At 41.0% G+C, this 21183-nt stretch overlaps 1 pseudogene; it reads right to left on the bottom strand.

The window, feature by feature from the left end:
- Window positions 1-21183, bottom strand: part of LOC108403857 (dynein axonemal heavy chain 9-like) — a 594862-nt pseudogene that overhangs the window by 530507 nt on the left and 43172 nt on the right.

Here is a 21183-nt window from a genome sequence, read left to right as displayed (position 1 = left end):
GAAGTATTGGAAATACCGGCATAAATGTTAAAATGAAAAAGAGCTGAATTCAGAGAGCTATAATTACACCAAGAGCAATTATGTAAAAATATGTATGTACATAAACAAAAGTTGGGAAATATTCTTAATGAATGAAAAGTTACTAGTTAGGTTGTAAGATGACTGATTTTATTGTTTTGAGATTGTCTCTATTGTCATTTTCTTAATACAGAGAACACATATTTACATATTTTACACACACATTGGTGGCACTGTTGAGCAGTTAATGATACTGATTATTGTATTTCATTGAAAGTCCTCAAATGCCTCCGTTAAAGTCTTTACCAAAGCCTCCATCCATGTCTTCACCCCCTTTATAATTAAACCTGCTCTTCTTCAATCACTAGCACTGGAGATAAATAAAACCTGGCTTATTCAATTTGGCCTAATTACAAAAGCTCTGACAGAATTGTTTTCTGTTAGTTTCCACTCCAAATGTGCAACCTTTAATCTGTATTATTACATTAAATATGCTTTTGCGGGATGAGCTGGGAAAATAAAATGTTTTGATGGAATGTGCTTTAAACTTTTTAGCAAGACCTGGATGTCATTTGACATTTTGGAATTAAACTAATTTGTAAGCAAAGACCTTGCTGTGCAGAAGGGACCCAGAGAAAGCCTGCCAAAAAAAAATTCTTTTAATGAGTTAGAGTCTACTGAAGGGGCTAAGTTAATGGCACATTAATTAGGACAAATTAGAAAGGGCTATCAACCACAGGGAAGGTAGCAAAGAGAAGGATGCATATTTTAGAGAAATTCCGTGTTTCGTATTTAGCTGAAAACTGGTATTTACCATGTGGCACAGGCCAGAGGGTTACAGAACAGCTTGCTGCTGAGAAGGAATGTGAATATGCTTGGAAACAGTGCTCTCTGCCAATCAATAGCTGCATTGTAATCATCGATGGGGCAACCCATGAGCAGCTCACCACAAACTGCAGTAGCAAAATATTTTCTATCTCTTCTCTTGTGTACATGGGCTTTTTTAAAATCCAGGTTCTCTTTTGCCCACCCACCCAGGGACAGACTGACTGGTATGCATTTCACCTTTCTTTTCCTCTGCCTGACTTTTGGTGGCTCGCGAAGCAAGCATTTGTTGAGTGAGGCCAAGGTAGGCAGCAGAGAAGGAAAGGTCTAGAGGATGAAGAAACTGGGTGCTCTTCCCTTGACTCGGGAAGGGAACAGAGAGGGCAGGGTTTCCTTAGCAAGTACCTGGGGCAGCTGAGCCCGGATATCATCAGATCCAATGAATATACTCTCCAGATGAGACCATGTGCACTGCACATCAAACCAGATGGCGATGACAGCATCGGCTGTGGACAGCTTCCTCTGCCAGCCCCACACTTCCTCTAGGAAGAAAGCAACATACTTGGACGTCATCAGGTTCTGAAGCTGCACTTGGTTATCCTCCAGGACCTCAGTGAGGCCTTTGTCCGACCACAGCAGGGGGACGTTGGTTCACAGGTGGGGCTCATACTGGAACTCCATGCTGGCCCAGGTGGCCTGCAGCTCCTTCAAGGTCTTCTCCATCCCCATCTCCTCCACTGCTTTGTCCACAATGCCCCAGACCTCATCCTCAAAGCGGTGCAGCTGGAGCTGCAGGAGCTGTGCCAGTGTCATGCCCTCTCCCACCGTGAAGCTCACACCCGTGGCCTGCATCAGCTGCCCCCAGTGCCACCACCGGATGGCCGGATTCTGGAGTTCAGCCACGGCCCTCAGCGAGGTCAGAGTGTTCAGCACAGTGCTTTCCAGGCCCGTGAAGGCATCTCAGCCCCTGACTTTCTTGCCAAGGTTCCGGATGTGCCTGGCAAACCGCTTGCACTCCACGTCCATGGCCTCCACGTTGATATCCCTCCACATGGTGGTCTCCCAGGCACGGATGCTGGAGGTCACCATCCCAGCGGTGTCCCAGAGCTCCTTCAGCTGGCAGACCTCCTTCCTGCACTGCTTTAGCTGCTTGTAGTCTGGACACTAACCTCAAACAGGCTGGCGGACTCTGCAGCGGAGGCCATGGTGGATTCCATCTGCTGGATCTTAGTGTGCCAGGCATCCAGCATTTGATAAGTGTCAATGCTGTCAAATCTACAAGACACAATGTGTTTCCTTTGTAAGTACAGCATACTTATTAGTAATATTATTGCTGTACAGGCCCATTTCTAGGATCACCAAAGTACCAGCAACTCTAATACTTACTTTTTATTTTTAGTTGAAGTGTAGTTGACATACAATATTATATTGGTTGCAGGTGTACAACATGGTGTTTCAACAATTATATTCTTTATAAAATGCTCATCATGATAAATGTAGTTACCAGATGTCAACATATAAAATTATGAAACTATTGACTATATTCCCTATGCTGTACTCTTCATCCCCATGACTTACTTATTTTATAATTGGGAGGAGTTCATCCCTCTTAATTCCCTTCAACTATTTTGCCCATCCCTGCACTCCTCCTCTCTATGGCAAACATCATTTGTTTTCCATATTTATGTGTCTGTTTCTATTTTTTTGTTTGTCTCTTTTTTCTGCTTTACAGATCGTACATGTAAGCGAAATCATATAGTATTTGTCTTTCTCTGCTTGGCTTATTTCGCTGAGCACAAACGCTTAGAATCTGAGCAAAGAGCAGTGAGTTTCACCAAAGCCTGGGAAGAAAAGACATTCAGGGCAGGTTGGAGTAGAGTGAACACAACCCACTGGAGGGAAGACACTCCAAGAGGAACACCCTGCTTGGATCTTTTCTTCACTTCTGAGAAGGTAAAAATGCTCCTCTTATCCTCCACCTCCCCAACCCCTTATCCAGGGTAGAGGGGAGTCATCCCTTTGTTCAAGCCCCCTTCAGACTCTGCTGCCACTCACTGGCTTCCAGACCACTTGACACGAAAGAGCACCGCAGATGCTAAAAGCCAAAGCCTGCCGGGAGCTGCTAGTGGGAAGTCGTCTTTAAGTGAGAGGGCTGGCACTTAAAAGTCCAGCACTGACCCCATCTGGCATCGCTTCCTCTTGAGCAGTGGTTCTCAGTCTTGGCTGCATATTAGAATCTTCTGGAAGCTTTAAAATCTCCATGCCCAGGCTGCTCCCCAGATCAATTAAATCAGAATCTTTGGGGCTGGGGTGTGCACAATGGCAGTTTTCAAGCACCCCGGGTGACTCCAGTGTGCTCTGCTGGTGTCCTTGTCTGTGGTGAGACTCACACTGATGGCCTGCAGTGCTTTCTTCCAAGTCTGAGGACCTCTGCTGGGAGCCTTGGAGAACACAAAGCCCTCAGCAAGGCACTCCGCAGTCACCATCAGTTTCCTTCACTGTGTGCCTCAGCTCGGGCTCCTCATCTAAGTCCCTTCTCCAGGCTGTGCTCAGCTTCCCCTCCGCCCTCTCTGGTCTGCTCTGCCTGCATCCTGGGGTGGCCCCTGGGTCTGCACTTGCCCCAGTAAACACTGTATCTAACTTTAGAGTTTTAATTCATGCCCCCTCATCCTCTTTTCTCCAACGTGTATGGCAGGTGTCCTCTGCTCCTGGTGCTCAGCAGCGTTAACCTACTCGATGCTGCCACCCGCCCAGACCTGCTTTCCTGGTTTGGCCTCTCCATGTAAGAACTCTACATACAAAGGAACCCACACATGCAGATAATGTTTCTGTGGCCAGAAGCACCCAGAACCCAGTGTGCAAGGAGCCTCTCATTTTCCTCCGCAATCTCACTTTACACTTTTTCGCCATCACCTCTTTTAGGTTTTATTGTTTCTATGTGCTTGGGTTAGGTACTGGGGACACCACGACTTACGTGTGAACACTGCGTTCCTCTAAAATCAGAACAGGGCATCCCAGGGTCCATCCTCAAGGGGAAAGTTGAGAGGACATGAATGACTAGAGAAGTGGCCGTTTCCTCCAACTGAGTGTGCGTATCCATATGTGTGTATTGGCTGGGGGGGATGTGGAGGGGAGGGGAGGGGAGAAAGGAGAAGGATGGCATACAAATTCCCTTTCTTGAACTGCCTCTTCTCTCGGAAATATTGGACTTGATGGATGGAAAGGGATCCTAATTAAAGTCATTTACCTGAACTGCTCACCACTTAAGCCTAATTGCCATGCAACACAATAACAGTTATGCATACCATTAAATTAGTGTCAGATTAACTGATGCTTGCTATGTTTGATTCCGCTTGTTCCATCTAAATAGTTTTCGGCCTTTGTGTTATGGTGGTGGATTTACTCCTCACAAGAATGAGGCTGAACAACAGTGCACGTCTTCACTGTTCTCCAGCTGCCAGCTGTCTTGAACAGAATGAGTTTGGAGATGACAGAGCTGAAAAGGGCCCTTCATCTATATAGGCAAGGAACCCTCTCCCCCATGAGAACAGTGGAGAAAGAACTAGAAGGAAAGAAATGTAACATCCTCAAGCAAGCGGTCCAGCAGGGAAGATCACCATACCTGAATGGTCCTGCTTATTTTTAATTTCCAGAGACTAATTGTCAGTGTGTAGGTTCTACTTTTTATCTTGACTGCAGTGAACTTAGCCTCTTGGTATTAGCACAAGATCGACTAGACAAATTCTAGGAGCCCACATGCTGTTTAATATATTAATGGAGTAAAATTCAAGAATAACTTAATAGGTAAGATATGTGCTATTAGAGTTTTGAGGGTGCACACAAAAGAAGATAAATGATCTTTCTAACCATTCTTTCCTCAGCACATATGAACATCCTTAAATCAATATTGGTTCCTCAAATATTTGTAAGAGGTGAGCATTTGACAAACCTATCCCAAACTTCATCTACCCTGTGGCATAGTTTTTGTTTATAGTTTAAATTTGTGGACAGTAATTTCCTGCAGCTAAGCACACATAAAAGTTAATTCAGCCTAAGTAGTGAAAAGGACCTCTGGACATGAGGGCAGGTAACCTTTTTCCCATTTAAACACTGTAGTGTGAATTGTCAGGATAGCCACAGACCTGATGAATGTGCCTAATAAACTACAAGCGGTTCTCTAAACCCAGGGGGCAATACCGTACAAAAACAAGAAAGTAATAGGAGGGAAAAGGGTGTACTAAGTCTTTGAAATTGAAATAATAATGCAAAAATATTTTAATCTAAAAGAGAAATGTCTGGAAAGTTTAGATGAATAAAACCATAATTAAGAGAGATGGAAATATGGTGTTCATGCATGTGATCTTGGAAAAATGACTGATGTCAGCCTGACCTAGACTTGAGCATAGAGAGAGAAAGAGCAGTAAGTGACTTAAATTGTTTTGTGGGAAGCTAGTAGCTGGTAAAGGTTAACCTCAGCACCATACGTGTATACAACGAATGATGACACACCTCTGCTTGATACCCCACAGGTACTGTACAACTCAGCACATCTGATCTGAACTTGTGTTCTTCCAGCTCTTTCCATCCTGTGGCCCCCATCTGCGTGAGCAGTGGAACAGTCCCTTCCAATGACTTGTCCAAAATGGAAGACGGAGAACAAGTGGCTAATTCTCAAGATGGCTCCAGCACCCTCTTCTAGGGGGTGTGAACTGCCTCCCAGTGGGGATTGAAGTTGGCATCCAGTGAACATGACTACTTACTCATTTTTGAAACTATCCTGAGGCTGTAAGTCCTTGAGGTCAGGGACTGTGTATAACTTTAAAATCCTAGCCCTTGCATCATTTTTGCTGACTCCACTGTTGAGACCACAGCTTCTTTTGTTCCATGGAAGCCTGAATCATGTGAATGAGTCAAATTAGCTGGAAGAAGAGGGTCAAGCTCAACTAGTCTAATGAACTATATAGATATGTCCCTGGGAGATTTAATGACCCATGTTGCTTTTTTCTCCAGTGATTGAAGAGATGGTAGATGCTGTCCAAGTGAGACAGAGGTCCTTCTTCCCTCCTGTGTGCTCTCTGGGCTATTTGGAAAGCCTTGCTTTCTCTAGTTGTCATGCAGGATAGTATCCAATGGGAGGGTGTCTTCAAGAAGGCTCCACAACTATTGACAGAATCTGATTGCCAGCCAACTAAAACCACTAATGTTCCCCATTAAGCTGGAGCCTGCAGGGGTCAAATGCTTTGGCTAAGAAACTCCTGAGTTACCTTGGTCTGGAGATGGATAAGATGTCCTGGAATCATTCCTAAGGTCAGAAATACTGAACAAGAGAGTGCTGCTGGAAGCATAGAACATCCCTTTCACTCAGAGGAGAATTAGTCTCCAATTTTAAGAGTTCTAGAAAGCCCTTGAATCTGAGTATGATGATTTAGCCAATTACTGTGAAGTGAGAGAGCTCAATTAGGAATACGCTGACACAGCTGAGAGTTTAGGACTAAAAGAGGAAGTAAAACATGACTTGGACATGAAGAACTCAACCCAAGCAATGTGACATCACCCAGCACCTGTCAGACTGCAAGGGCCTAATGAGACACTTTATTTCTTTTTCTTCCTCCAAGACAAGATAAATGGGAGCTTAACCTGTAGTCTAATCAGGAATAGACACTTGCATGCATTGAGGAATGCACCACAGGCTGCATTTTAGAAATTCGTCAATGATCTCAAAGTGAAGCAACCAGAACTAAACTCATTTGCTACTCACTGTACCTCAACATTTTAAACACATACATTCACACACACCAAACTAAGAAACAAAACAAAATGAATTGACACCCACGAAGATTCCCTTCATCAGTAAATCCACAATTCTGCTCTAGTCCTGAAGGTTTTTTTGAGGAGAGAAATACATCAAAATTGCAGTAATGTTTGGATTTCCACACTGCTGTGAGCAATTCTTTTCAAAGCATTCTCTTCCAGAGATTTGTCTGCATGTCAAATTAAGAGATGTGAATTTGGAAAACCCAGCTAAGGGGAGTGATAACCTCATAGCCAGCAGATAAAGTGCTAAGAAAGAGAAAAAAAAATAGTGCAGCTACTAAATCAAAAAACAACAGCCAATCAATACACGTACACAATGTAACCATGAAGGAGGAATACCAGATTTCCATCAGATGACTAGCAAATGAGTATTGTCCCTTCAACCAATCTCAGAAGCCTGTTTGGGAAGCCATTTCACCAAACCATCTTGAGAATTCCTTTTTTAAAATTTTCTTAAGAGACAGTCTTAAGACAGACTAATGCCAAGGTTATTAGTATCATTATTTTTATGGCTGCTGCCATGGTGTGATTGTTAACACTAAGCAGTATTACTCAGCTTGATATCCTACCTCCCTCAACAGCTTTTGCTCTACATGATGAGTGTTGAATTTTAAAAATTCAACGGCATGCCCAAAAGGAGTTCCACCAGTGTTTTGAACAATAGATGTTTCTTAGGAATGAGGGCATAGCTACTAAGGCAATTATTCTAGAGGGAGGCAGACTCAGTTTTAATGTCCTGATTTGATTGCTGAGAAGAGAAGCAGTTACTTCCCTCCAGGGCAGCAGTCTCAAACTTGGCTGCATGCTGGAAACACCTGGGGAGCTTTAAAAACTACTGATGCCAGGTCTTACCCCCAGAGAATCTGATATAGTTGGTCTGTGGGGCAGACTGGATATTGGAAGTTTTAAGAGCTCCCTGGGTGGTTCTAATGTGCAGTTGAAATAGTAGCACACTGCTTCAGAGTCCTGTGTTTTATCTGTCTATACACATCTTTTGCACAGTTTTACAAATCTGCCCTTCTCTTCCACTCAACACACTCATTTTGTTCTCTCTAGCCCCAAGTATAATAATTGGGGGAGAGTAGCTGCTTAATAAGTGTTTGATGAACATTATTCAGTAAGAATAAGAAGACCCTTAACTGTGGGCTAGGTTGGGTGACCAACAGCTCCGATGTGCCTGGTACAGAGGGACTTCCCTAGATGTGTGACCTTTCAGTGGCAACATGGGAAGAGTCAAGGGAAAACCAAGAAGGTTGGTCACCCTAGTGCCAGATGCTATGCTAAACACTTGGAAAGGGTATTGCTTTAACCCTATTGGCAACCCTATGCGATGCATGCTATTTTTAACCCAATTTTACAGACAAGGAAACTGAAGCACATATTGAGTGGCTTCCTGACATGGGCATTAAGCCTGAGATTAGACACTAGACAGCCTTTGTCCAGAGTCCATATACTTAATCATTATGCTCTATTTTCTTTCAGTAGAGTTGTGATTTTTGTTTGTTTCATTTGTTGCTTTAACATGTACCTCCCAATGTAATATTCAATAGCCTCTGATGCTGAGCAGTAGACCAGAAGCAGACCCTAGCAGACTTCCCCACTAAGGGGGGAAACCTCAGAGAATGGAACCTATGTATGCGTGCACACTGTGCTTACATGTGAATGGTGTTGCCCATCCTATAGCTGTTTTATGTAAAGACCCCTTAATCACAAGTAAGGAGGTGTCTGAGCATTACTAAGCTATGAAAGAAGTAAACCCTTCACCTCAAATCCTTCCTAATTTAGGCTACCAAAATGCCTTCCAAAAGTATTTTAAAATTCTATCAGCCATAAAAGAAAAGGAGTTTTTGAGAATTTAGAATACCAACAGTTTAGTGAAAACTTTATAATTATACCACACCCTTTATAGACCTGGAGACACAGAAGTTTCTAGACTTTTGAAGGCAAGGTCTTTTGTTTGCACAACCTGTGGTCATCTCATGCAGGCGCTGAGAGGATGCTGTCCAGTCCAGCCCCACGTCCTAACCATAAAGGGGGGGAAGACTGTTAACTAGTCTTAACCTGTGAGAAGAACACAAACTCAACAGAAAGACAGTCAGTGACTCAAAGGTGCCATGTTTACAAGTAAGGAGGCAGTGGTGGGGACTGATCCATACCTGAAGGGAACTTCTTGGTGGAATTGCTCGCAGAATCACTGCTGTTCAGCATCAAAGGCTGTGCACCACTGGCAGAGGACGCTCACTTCATTCGCTTGCAGTGGGGCCACCTGCTGCCTCGCAGTAATGGCCATCTTTTTTATGTTGTTCCATTTCTCAGGCAGCTCCTGCAATGAAGATCTCAGTGTGGTCAGACCCACATTGTTCCCCCCCTTCACCACAGTCCTGAAACTGGACAGACCCCAGATACCTTCATGTCTGCCACAACACCTGCTGCAATGCCATGGTATCATTTGTCTGTTTTCAACAACTCCCCTTCCTTGACTTATCTCCCTAGTCAGTTGTTCTATCGACGATCATCTACTTTGCACTCAACACTACCCTTCTTGCCCTCAGCCTCTGACCCAGTAACCCTTTCCCTTTTTATATTTTCCAAGAATACTTGGTTATTTTCTGTAACACCCCACACTTCCTCTTAGACCACCTTAACATTCCTCAGATCTGCTCTTTTCTCCTCTGAGTGAAAATAATTCGTTCACCCTTAATTCTGGAAAAAAAAACCTGACACACTTTGTCCACATCAATTCTCCCATATATCCTCCAGAATTACAGTGTTTCATATTTATTGAGTTTCCACCATGTGCTAGATATGACACATACCTTACATATACTGTTCTAAATTCTGGGCCTTGGGCAATTGCTAAGTCCTGTTTCTCATTTATTTCAATCCACCTCACCTGACTCTGAAATCCTAAAACTCCCCCACTCTTTCTTTTATTAGGAAAACAAATTTTGCACTGACCTCCAGCTGCTTAAACACCGTTTTTGGCAATTCTTGTCCATAGGTCTTCATCAATTCAATAGTTTGCTTTAAGGGCTCAAACATCTCATCAGTGCTGCCCTGCCGTTCTTTAAGAGCCATAAGGTGTCCCATAATCTCAACCAATCCTTTAAAATCGCCTTTTTCAACTTCCTTGAGCAAGCCACTCTCACTATTTTTTATAAACACTTCAAGGTAGGCCAAGCTAAGCAAAACACAAACAGAACATGAGGAGCCACTCTCCTGCCTCTCCCCAAAAAGCAGATTTATTTATTGCCCCAAAAATATAGCTATTGCAATGGAGAACCTTCCATGTGCACAGCTCTCTGCATAGACTGTACACTGATGGTAAGAATATGAGCCTTTTCAGAAGTGTCAGAGTCATGAAGACAAAGATGAACACTTTGATGGTGACTCCGGGGACACGACATATTAGTAGGACAGCTGGGGAAATGTGAACAAGGTCTGTAGGTTAGTTACTAGTACATCAATATTAACTTTCCGATCTTGACTGTACTGTGGTTATGCAAGATGTTATCATTTGGGAAATCTGAGTGAAGGTAAAAGTAAATAAATGAATCAAATAAATAAAAATACACTGCACAAAAAGGGAACTTTGGTATTGTTTTGCAATGTTTTTTGTAATGTTTTCTTGAAATTTTCAAAAAAACTATAAATCACAAAAATACTGTGGTGTCTAAAATCATACACACTCGGGTTGTATGTGTAATCATGGCCAAGTCATTTAACATCTGAGCCTGTTTCCTTGCCTATAAGATTGGAGAAATCATTTCTGTCTCACTGGTTATTGTGAGAATTGTCTTTAATTCAGATATATTTATTATCTATTACATGATACAAGAAAAAAATTAATATGTCTAACACATGAGCCCTAGCATGCTTCCAGGTCCTGAGGAGAGAATAAATAGGATAAACAAAGGCTCTGCCCTTTTGAAACTTACCTCTTAGTGGGAAAAATAAATAGGAAACAAGTGGATGGAATAGACTGAACAGTTTCACATAGTGATGAGAACTATAAATGGGTAGAGACTATTTAGGATGGCTCTATTCTCTATGGATTGGTTAGTAAAGGCCTTTCTATTGAGGTGGTTTTTGAGCAGAAACATAAATGGTATGAAGGAGGGAGCCATAGAGAGAAATAGAAGAGTTTTCAGGTAGAGGGAACAGCATGAGGGAAGGCACAGAACCTGGATTCAGTTGACTTGTTTGAGGAAAAGGGGAAAAGTCAACGTGGCAGAAGCATGAGGCAAATAGGGAAAAAATGAAGGGAGAAGAGGGCAGAGAGTTAGCTAGGGACCAGACATGGCAGGGCCTTAGTGGCCATGATAAGCACTCCAGATTTTATTCTGAGCAAAAGATCTGCAGCTAGAGGAGAACGTGTTTTAGCAGGAGGTGGTAATGAAGATGGTGGTGCTGGCTTTGCTGGTTGGGAGACAAGAATGGAAGCCAGGAGGGCTTTAGGGACTATAATCATTGTCCATGTGACAGAAAATAATCGACTTTGACCGGCTGGTGGACCTGAGGAGTGGTCAGATTCAATATAATTTTGCATGTAGAGCCTATAGGACCCACTGATGGATTAGGCGAGAGATGTGAGGAAACAAGAGAGATCAATAGTGGCCCCAGGCAGTGAGGTGAACAATGGTATCATTTAAAAAGATATGGGGAAGAATTGGGGAAGACTAGTTTTTGTGGAGGGAGAAGGGGAAGAGGAACACGTTTTAAACACATGAGGTTTAAGATGCCTCCCAGACACTAGACACTTCAGAGAAACATTTATTAGTCAGTGGAGAGTTCCTGAGAGATGGGGCTGAAAATATAAATTTGGTAGTTATCACACAGATGTACTTCAAGTGGTGGGTTAGATGTCACTTGGAATATGAGTATTGATAGCTAAGAAAGTTCAGGATTAAGGTTTCAGGAATTCTAATATTTGGAGGTCTAGAAGAGACAAGCCCAGCTAAGGAGACCAAGATGGCACAGCCAGTGAGACAGGAGGAAAACAAGAAACGTGAGGTATCCTGAAAGCCACAGGGAGAAATGGGGAAAGAGGGAATGATCAGCTATGCCAACTCCTCCTGAGGGGTACACATGAAGATGAAGACAGATCGTGACCACAGGATGTGGCCATGTGAAAGCTGTTAGCCACCTTGACATGAGTGGTTTCAGTGGGCTGGTCTAGTAAAAGGCTGACTGCAGACTAAGCTGGGGAATGGCAGACTTCAGATTCTTGCTGTATGATGTACATGATGACATGAGTAACCCTCCTGCTCAAACAACTAAAAGGCATAAGCAACTATTTCAAAATCATTTAAAACATGCATCACTAGTTGGGCATGAAATTAAGGAATCTCCAGAGACTGAAGATGTATCAAGAGCAAGAACCAAGCAAGGTTTTAAGTTGGCGTTCATATAATGGTTTCTACTGCACCAAGAAGACCTTGAACTTCCACTTTGATTGCTTGAGCCGAGGGCCCACACAAGGTGGGTAGGCTAAGCTAATAGGAAGCTGCAACACAGCAAGAGTGAACAAGAATAAACACACTGCACAGAAAGGGACTGTAGGGAAACTTGTCTGCTTTACCCTGGGCACTAGGTGGGCCACTGCTAGTTGAAGTGTAGGTGGTCTGGGGTTGGAAGAATCCCCTGGATAACTGGTAGAAACAAAAGCAAATCATTCCTGAAGGAATGAAACTAGAATCTAATCTTCAAAGGATTTCCACAGATAAAATTCCAAGGAACATGGTTTATAATCAAAAGTTATAACCCATACAAGCAGTCACCATGAGTAGGAGCTAGCAGAAACAGACACAAAACCTGTGAAGAGTTCAGATACTGGAATTCAGATGCAGAATATAAAACAGCAATATTTAATATATTGAAAGGACAAACGAGTTCTTGTTTCAGTGTTTCACTTTACCGTTTCTGACCCATATAGCAGGAGAAAGTAACTTTCTGCAGTTTCTCGGACATCAATTCAAGACTAAGAAAAACAACTTTATCCTTTTAAGCACTATATGCCAGTTTAGACAGAAGTGCTTTCTTTAGGAATGACTCTAGAAGCCTAGATAAGTCCACACAGCCTTAATAAGTCACAGACCCTGCCCCTGACCCAGTACTAAGTTCAAATGTAAATTCAGCATTATCTCAGAGTCAGGAATGGAAGCAATTTCAGAGGCTTTCCAAATATGACAGAACCAGTGATAGCATGTGGACCTTTGTCTGAATGATGGATTCCAACAAGTGACAAAACTCACTGAAGTGGATAACATGAAAATTATGGCCTGTGATGGCATTACTTTGTGAAGGAAAGCATAGAAAAGCTTTTAATATGTGTTTTAGCAATGCAAAAATGATCATACTGTGCTTTGTTGATGGACAATTCCAGGAGAAAGAAGCTAATAATTTCCTGGAGGCCTTTATGAATCTACAGCATGAAGAAACAAATAATTTTTAAGTTGACACATCAAAAGTTGTCTTAAAATCATCTAATGAACATGTTCTCCAACTTAAAAAATGAATAAATAAAAGAGAAGCCTTAAAATTTGAGCAAAGAACAAAAGAGTGTAAAAAAATGAGCAAGGAAAATTATAAAATCACCAAATAGAAATTTAAAAATGGAAAGTATAATTAAAATTTAAAGCTCAGTGAATGGTTTAAAGAGGAGATTTAGACAAAGCTGAAAGAGAGAATTAGATTGCTCTATGTGGAGAAAGTGAAGTTTTCTGAACTGCAGTGCAGATAGACAAAAAACTGAAAGCTCTGGAAACTGTGAAGACACATGAAGGAGTGAGAAGATCTGGCATAAGTGTAGTAAGGGCTCCAGGAGGAAGCAAGAGAGAGAATGGGCAAGAAACAATCTTTGAAGAGATCCTAGTGGAGAATTTTCTTGAATTGCTAAGACTCCAAATGTGAGATTAAAAGAGCAACAAATTCCAGGCAAAATTAATATAAAGAAACCCTCACATAGGTAGTTCATGAAACTAAAGATTGCCAAAAAGGAAAAAAAAAATAAAACCTTTAAAGTAGTTAAATGGCTTCAGAGCAAAGACAGACTTCTACAAAACAAGGGAGGGAAAAAAGAATTAAACTAACATGTGACTAGACAATGAAAAAATGGAAGCCAGGACACAGTGGAATAATACTTTAATACATAAAGAAGATATCTGCTGTCCTAGAATTCTATCTTCTAAAAAACTTTTTCAAGAACAAGGGCAAAATACATGCATTTTCAGACAAAGAAAACATGAGAGTTCTAACAATAGACCCTTATTAAGGGAACCTCTAGTGGACAGATCTCAGGTAAGAGCTCTGTGATGTAGGAAGATTTAATGAGCAAAGATATTGGTGAATATGTAGGTAAATTTAAATAAACATTGAGTGTATAAAAATAAAAATAAAGTATAATTTGTGGAGTTTAAATACTAGAGAGCAATTGAAATTACTGGGAATGACAGAATATAATTCTAGTAGTGAACAGTTGAGTTCAAACTATTCTAAAGTCTTTGCATTGGTTGTGAAGAGAGTAATAATGCTGATAAATTTCTTTCTTTTAAGGATGCTTATTAAAACAGCAATGGGAACCATAAGAACTGGAGACCTTAATAGTACAACATCCAAATTAGCAGAAGGGAAGAAAATGGAGTAAGAAAAAGGAAAAATAAAAGAAAACAAAAAAAGCAGGCAAGAAAGGAAAAAATTAAAAGGAAAAGAACAAATGGAAAGTATATAATAAAATGGTAGAAATGGATCCAAAATAGCAAAAGACATGTTGATGAACATCCAGTTAAAATGTCAGTATTGAGGTAGATGAAACATTCAGTTCTATGCTGTTTATAAAAATCTCTCCTAATATAAAAGCACAGAAAGGGTTGAAAGCCAACAGGTAAAATGAGAGACACTAGGCAAATATCATACAAGGGAAATTGGTTTAATCATATTAAAACAAGACAAAACAGACTTCAACACAAAAAATCTAGCTAGAGATAAAGAAGATTAATGTATGGCTAAAAGTTTCAGTTTGCCAGGAAGATAGAAAGAATCAAACCCTGCATGTTCACAGAACATAACCTTAAAATAAATGAGACAAAAAGTGAAAGAAATATAAGGAGAAATTAACAATCTACCAGCAAAGTGGAAATTTTTAACACAGTTATCTCAGTAATTGATAAATTAAGCAGACAAAAAGAGGCAGTGAGGGTACAGTGAATGTGAATAAAACAGTTAACACATTTGATCACATAGGCATGCACAGACCATTAGACCCAGCAGCTACAGAATACACATTCTATTCAAATGTGTGTAGAATATTTATAAAAACTGACCATTAGATAGTGTATAAAGCAAACTTCAACAAATTTCAGAAGCTTGTTACTACATGTATCACATTCTCTGACCACAGTGTAATTATTAGAAATTAGTAACAGAAATATAACTAGAAGAACCCTATGTTTGGAAATTTTAAATATATGTAAACTCATCATAATGGATATTAAAACTGTTTTAGAACTAAATTATAATAAAAATATTACATGTGCAGACTTGTGAGATATAGGTAAAATTGTACTTAAAAAGGAATTTATACTTGACACCAATATAAGATTATCAGTGATACTTCAATTAAAAAAAGGGAATTTATAACTAAAGGTTATATTAAAAAAGGCAAAGTTTCAAAATCAATAAAAAAAAGATTCATAAGTTAGCCAAGAACAGAAAACAAATCCAAAATGTAGAAGGAAATAATAAGCATAAGAGAATAAATTACAATGGAAATTGAGTTATAATAAAGAGGAACAATGAGTTCATAAGATAAACTTCTATAAATCTCTGGCAATATTGATAAAATAAAGTAGTACAAATAAAAACAAATAGATATGAGAAAAGAAACATAACCATAGATTCTCTAGAGATTAAAGACATAAGAGAATATTATAAATTTTATGACAATAATTTAAAGGTTTACATGAAATGGGTACGTTCCTAGACAAATATGGCCTACTAAGGAATGGAAAACCTAAAACTCCTATAACTATTAGAGAAATTATAGGTAAAACTCTTGCCACAAAGAAAGTATCAAGCCCAGATGGCCCAATAGGAGATTTAAATAAAACATTCAAGGATCAGAGAATTTCAATCTTACATCAACTCTTCCAGAGAATAAGCAAGAAGGATTACATCCTAACTCATTTTATGAAACTCATTTATAAGGAAGGAACATTGAAGGCCAATCTCAACTGCAAACATAAACCTATTAATGCTAAACAAAATATCTGCAAACAAAATCACCCAGTGGACATATCTGAAAAAATAATACTTCATAGTTGGGCTTATCACAGTAACACCTGGTTGGTTTAATATTAGAAATTAAATAATGTATTCACCATTTGAACATTTTGAGGGAATGTTCTTAATGAAACTAGAAAAAGCACTTGGTAAAATGCTATATCCATTTATGCTAAATCTTCTTAACAAATTAGGAATAGAAGGGGACTTCTTTAATCAGATAAAGAGAATCTACACACACACACAAAATCATGGCAAATGTTATATTTAGTAATGAAATGTTGAAGGCATCCCCTTTAAGACTGGGGCACAACAAGGGTACTTGCCATCACCACTTTATTCAACATTATACTGGAAGTCCTAGACAGTGTGGCAAGATAAGAAATAGCGATGAAATGCATTTTATAAAAAGACTGAGGAGGAAGAAATAAACTTATCATAAATGTGTAGATGATGGCTATGTCCATGGTAAACCCAAAGAAGGATGCAGATAAATTATTTGAGTTAATAAGTTAATTTAGCAGTTGCTTGATACAAAATCAATATACAAAAGTCAATTCCATTTCCACCGAAAACATGATTTTAAAATTTCATTTATACTAGGGACTGAAAAATAAAACATCAAGGACACACTGAGAAGCATCAGGGCTAATGGATTGGGAATCTTGATGGGTCTGAAGAAAGTATGTGGTGGTGCAGCCAAGTACATGACCTGGAAGGATACTAGGTGGTGGTCAGAGAATGGAATGCTTGAACCTGAGGCTCTGAAGGGACAGAAATTACTTCTGCAACTTTTCCTCTACCCACGGAGAGCATGACATGGAATCAGGCAGCAGAGGTACGGAGGAGGGAAAGGGCACTGGGGAGAGAGGTCAGCAAAGTAAGAAGCAGGGACAATGGAAACTCTATGTGGATGTTGGCTCCCTGGGGATGATTGTCAGCAGAAGCGTGGTGAAGGGAGGCTGAGCCAGATGGTAAGAGCTGCAGTGATGGGGAAGAATGGCTAACAGCTCAGGAGGCAGCTGCAGCAAAGACACACAGCAAGTGCTTATGTCTATAAGAACTTGCTCCAGAGAAGCTGGGTATTTTGAGGGAGGATGGTGGAGACATGGTCTGGAGGAAGCAAGGACCAGTAAGAGTGCCTCCAGGCCCAGGGCTCAGAGGGATACAGGAGGAAAATCAGGCTCTACAGGGGAGGGCTGCAAAGAAGTGTCCTCAAGAGTGAGCCAGGGTTCAGTTAGAGAAAGAGGATGGGGGATGATGAAGGGAACAGTGGGCATATGCTGATGAAAGATTCTGAGATCTGTGGGAAGGCTTGGTGAGGGCAAGGTTGGGGGTGAGCCAGATCAGGGCATGAAGAGCTGAACAGGGATGAGAATTTAGATGATGTTATGGCCCTAATGTGTGTGCACCCCACAGATTCCTATGTTGGAGCCCTAACCTCTAATGGTATGGCATTTGGAGGTGGGGCCTTTGGGGAGTAATTAAGGTTAGATGAGGTCATGAGGATGGCTCCTCAGAAGGGATTAGTGGCCTTATGAGAAAAAGAGATCTCTCTCTTTCTCTGTGCAGAGACACCAAGGAAAGGCCACATGAGGACAGAGTGAGGAAGCCAGGAGAGCTCCCCACAGGCAGCAAACCGCAGGCACCTTGATCTTGGGCTTCCCATCCTCCAGAACTGGGAGAAATAAATTTCTGGTTTCTAGGCCACTCAGTCTGTGGCATTTTGTTATGGCAGCTACTAGGATTCGAATTCCAGTTCCTATGTGTGTGTGTGTTGGGGGTGGGGGAGCATTCCCCACACCACCAGGTAATTGTCCCACACCAGATGGGTGTCAACTCAATTCTGACGCTATCTATCTGGTAGCATCAGATCCAACAGGGTAGGGGCTCAGTCTCACAAATATGCCCCCCCTTCAGGTACCTGTCACAGCCCAAGTTACCATCTCTGCCTCTGACTGGCCAGGTATAGATGGGAGGTTCCAATGACCCCCTCCTTGAGTTTTATTAATTTGCTAGAGCAGTTCACAGAACTCAGGAAACCCATTTACTCATTCGATTACTGGTTTATGATAAAAGGACAGAATTCAGAACAGCCAGATACAAGAGATTAATAGGGCCAAGGTGTGAAGAAAGGGTGCAGAGCTTCCAAGCCCTCTCTGAGTCTGCTATGCTCCGCACATCCCCAGATGTTCACCAACTTGGAAGCTCTCTGAACCCCATCCTTTTGGTTTTTATGGTGGCTTTATTACATAAGAAAGATTGATTAAATAATTGGCCATTGACAATTGATTGGCCTCCCGTCCCTCCCTTGCCCCAAGGCCAGGCGAGTGGAACTGCAAGTCCCAACCTTCTAACCACATGGTTGTCCTCCTGGTAACCTGCCTCCATCCTTAGATGGGTCCAAAAGTCACCTCGTTAACATAACAAAGAGCACCTTCTCACTCTCATTACTTAGGAAATTCCAAGGGTTTTAGGAGCTCTGTGCCAGAGATGGGGATGAAGACCAAATACATATTTCTTATTATAAATCACAGTATTACAACAGCTGATGCAGTCCAGCCGCGCATAGTCGAGCAGGTCCTGAAGTGCGGAAGCAGGGGCTAAGAAAATAAAGACAGAAAGAACTGGGAGGGCTGATGCTCCCACGCGTTGCCAGCAAAACTTTATTGAAGGTCCAGGGTTTATATAATGCAGTGGGGTTACATGATTCCAGGACATAGCATTATCCAATAGACAATTAAGCACAGTATTGACGTCAGCAGTAGTCGGTCAAAGGTAGGCACAGCAGGGTTCCGTCAGTTGGTCATGGAATGCGTAAATAGGATGCTCTTTGTTCTCCATTCCCACCACATCGGCAAGTGGGGGAAGGGCATAGCCCGCTCCCCACATCTCCCCCTTTTTTGTTTTATAAGAGGGTGACAGTGCCTGTCTTAGGTGTTCCTGGATGACTCATCTGGACTTACCCATCATTGGTACCCACATTCCATCATGAGGGCCCTGTCTTAGGTTGCCAGAGGTCTCCAAGACACTTACCCGTCATTGACTATCCTGTCCCCTTCTCAAAATCTGGCATCGGGGGGTGACTTTTCAGCTGAGAGATATGTAGCTCTGCACCAAGGTGCAGAAATGCTTTTAAACTCATTTTTAGGAAACAAGGCAACAAGAACACAATGAGAAACATACACACAATGGCTGCACATAATGATAACAGAAAATGAGGCAAGACTTTAGAACTTATGATTTACAAGTGGGGGGCCATCTGCAATTTCAAATGATGCAGGTCTCTTAAGGCTTGCCAGATGAGTTTCCACATGCTGTGAAGGACACAAGGCCCTAGTAACAGCAACAAAAGCCATAAAATGCTTAGGGCTAAGAGAGGTGCGACAGCATGCCAGAGACTATTCAGGGGGTCCCTGAACACATCTTTTATCTGATTTAATATATCAGATGCAGTTTTGGCTCAAATAAGATATGATTTAAATAGTTCTGTGGTGGCCGGGGATATAACTCCCCCTTTTTTTTGTTTTTTCCAAATGAGCTTTAAGGGTGACATGGGCATGTTCCACAATGCCTTGGCCTTGTGGATTATATGGTATCTTAGTTTTGTAGGAAATATGCATTACATGGCTGAGATCGAACATGTTGAAAGACAGACATAACTTGAATATATATATATATATATATATATATATATATATAGGTTTTAACAAACTACTAGTTAAATTGCTTACATACATTAACAGAATAGGAATACAGATACATAACAAAGGCAGACTTACAATTACTAGTTATATCTAATGAAATTAAGAAAACTAGTTAGATAGCTCAGGCATTTGTAAAAACTTATTGACAATATGATGGATATCATCTAATTGATTTTGGGTAGTTTGAGAAAAATCAGACAAATTGAAACAGCACATTTTTGGAAATTGTTCACATCTTACATGCTCTTTTAACAGCAGACAGTCTACAGCAGCGTGATTCTGAAGCACCGCAGCTCGCAATTCTCTTAGTTCTTGGTTGAGTTCAGATAATACAGAAGCAGTCAAATTTGTTTTGCTATATGCACAGGCCAGCTTAGATATCTCTTTCTGCATTCCAATGACAAGTCTAGGAACTGGCAGGAGGAACGCAGCTGCAACTGCAACAGCGGCAGGACCTCAAAGTTTCAAGTTTTCATCACAGTCAGATGGCAGAACTCGGAGAAGTCTCTTGTGCTTATATTCAGGATGGTCTATTAGAGCAGGAAGAATGCGTCTTACACTACCAACACCTTGATAGTGTGAAGAAAGGGCTTGATATGTTTTGTTATTACACAAAAATACCCAACCATTTGGAAGCCTATATCTAGAAGACCATTTTACAATGATTGAAGAACTACAATAAGAGGGTACACGAGTACAATTAATACATACACAATCAGTAATTATAGTAGTACTAACAGGTAAATTTAATTGGGCATCAGGAGCAAGCACTTTAGGGGGAAGAGTGATGTTTATGCCTGAGATATTAGTAAACACCATAAGAGAAAGTCTTATGCCTATTAAATTCTTCTTCAACAGTTCATTGATAGAGGAATTTCTTGCTACACAAAAAGATGACTTGTGCAACTTTTGGCTCACGAGTTGTTGTAACTACAAGTTAGGTGAGGAAAAATTATCTTCTGGAATGAGTAATATATTTAAATACACCTAATTACTCTTATACAATATGACAGGAGTTCTTTTTTGAAACTTTTCACAAGTATAACTGCCAATATCTTCTCGGTACAAAACTGCTTTATAAATTTCATAATGATCACCATCTCTAACAGACCAATCAGCAATATCATTCCATCTAAGTTTTCCTCTATCATGTGTCTATACATTTCTTCTGTAGTATGTACATACATAAGTGCCATTATTGGAAATAAAAAAAAAAGATACTATTATTTAGTGGGCTTCAGTTTTCCGTGTTTGACATGCACACTTTTGTTGAGGTTTTTTGATAGTCACCTTCTGGAATGACTACTCCAGAGGATGTTGATGTTGGAAGTTCTCCTTCATATCGTATCTGAATTCATTTTCTGGGTGGCCAGATCAAGCATTGATCCTGAAAGGAAAGGAGTGACACACAGCAGCAATTCACCGGAGAATTTTGCTTTATTAGGGAAAAGTGCTGGGTTATATAGGAAGGGGCATGGGGTGATTGTGGTGTTAGTTCTACGGGGCTGGTGGCTATTGGCTAGGTGCTGGGATTGGGAGG

The sequence above is a fragment of the Manis javanica genome, chromosome 4, assembly GCF_040802235.1.
Source record: "Manis javanica isolate MJ-LG chromosome 4, MJ_LKY, whole genome shotgun sequence".
In the NCBI taxonomy this organism is placed as follows: Eukaryota; Metazoa; Chordata; class Mammalia; order Pholidota; family Manidae; genus Manis; species Manis javanica.
The sequence above is the reverse complement of the archived record's forward strand: the minus strand, read 5'-3'. Positions and strand labels throughout refer to the sequence as shown.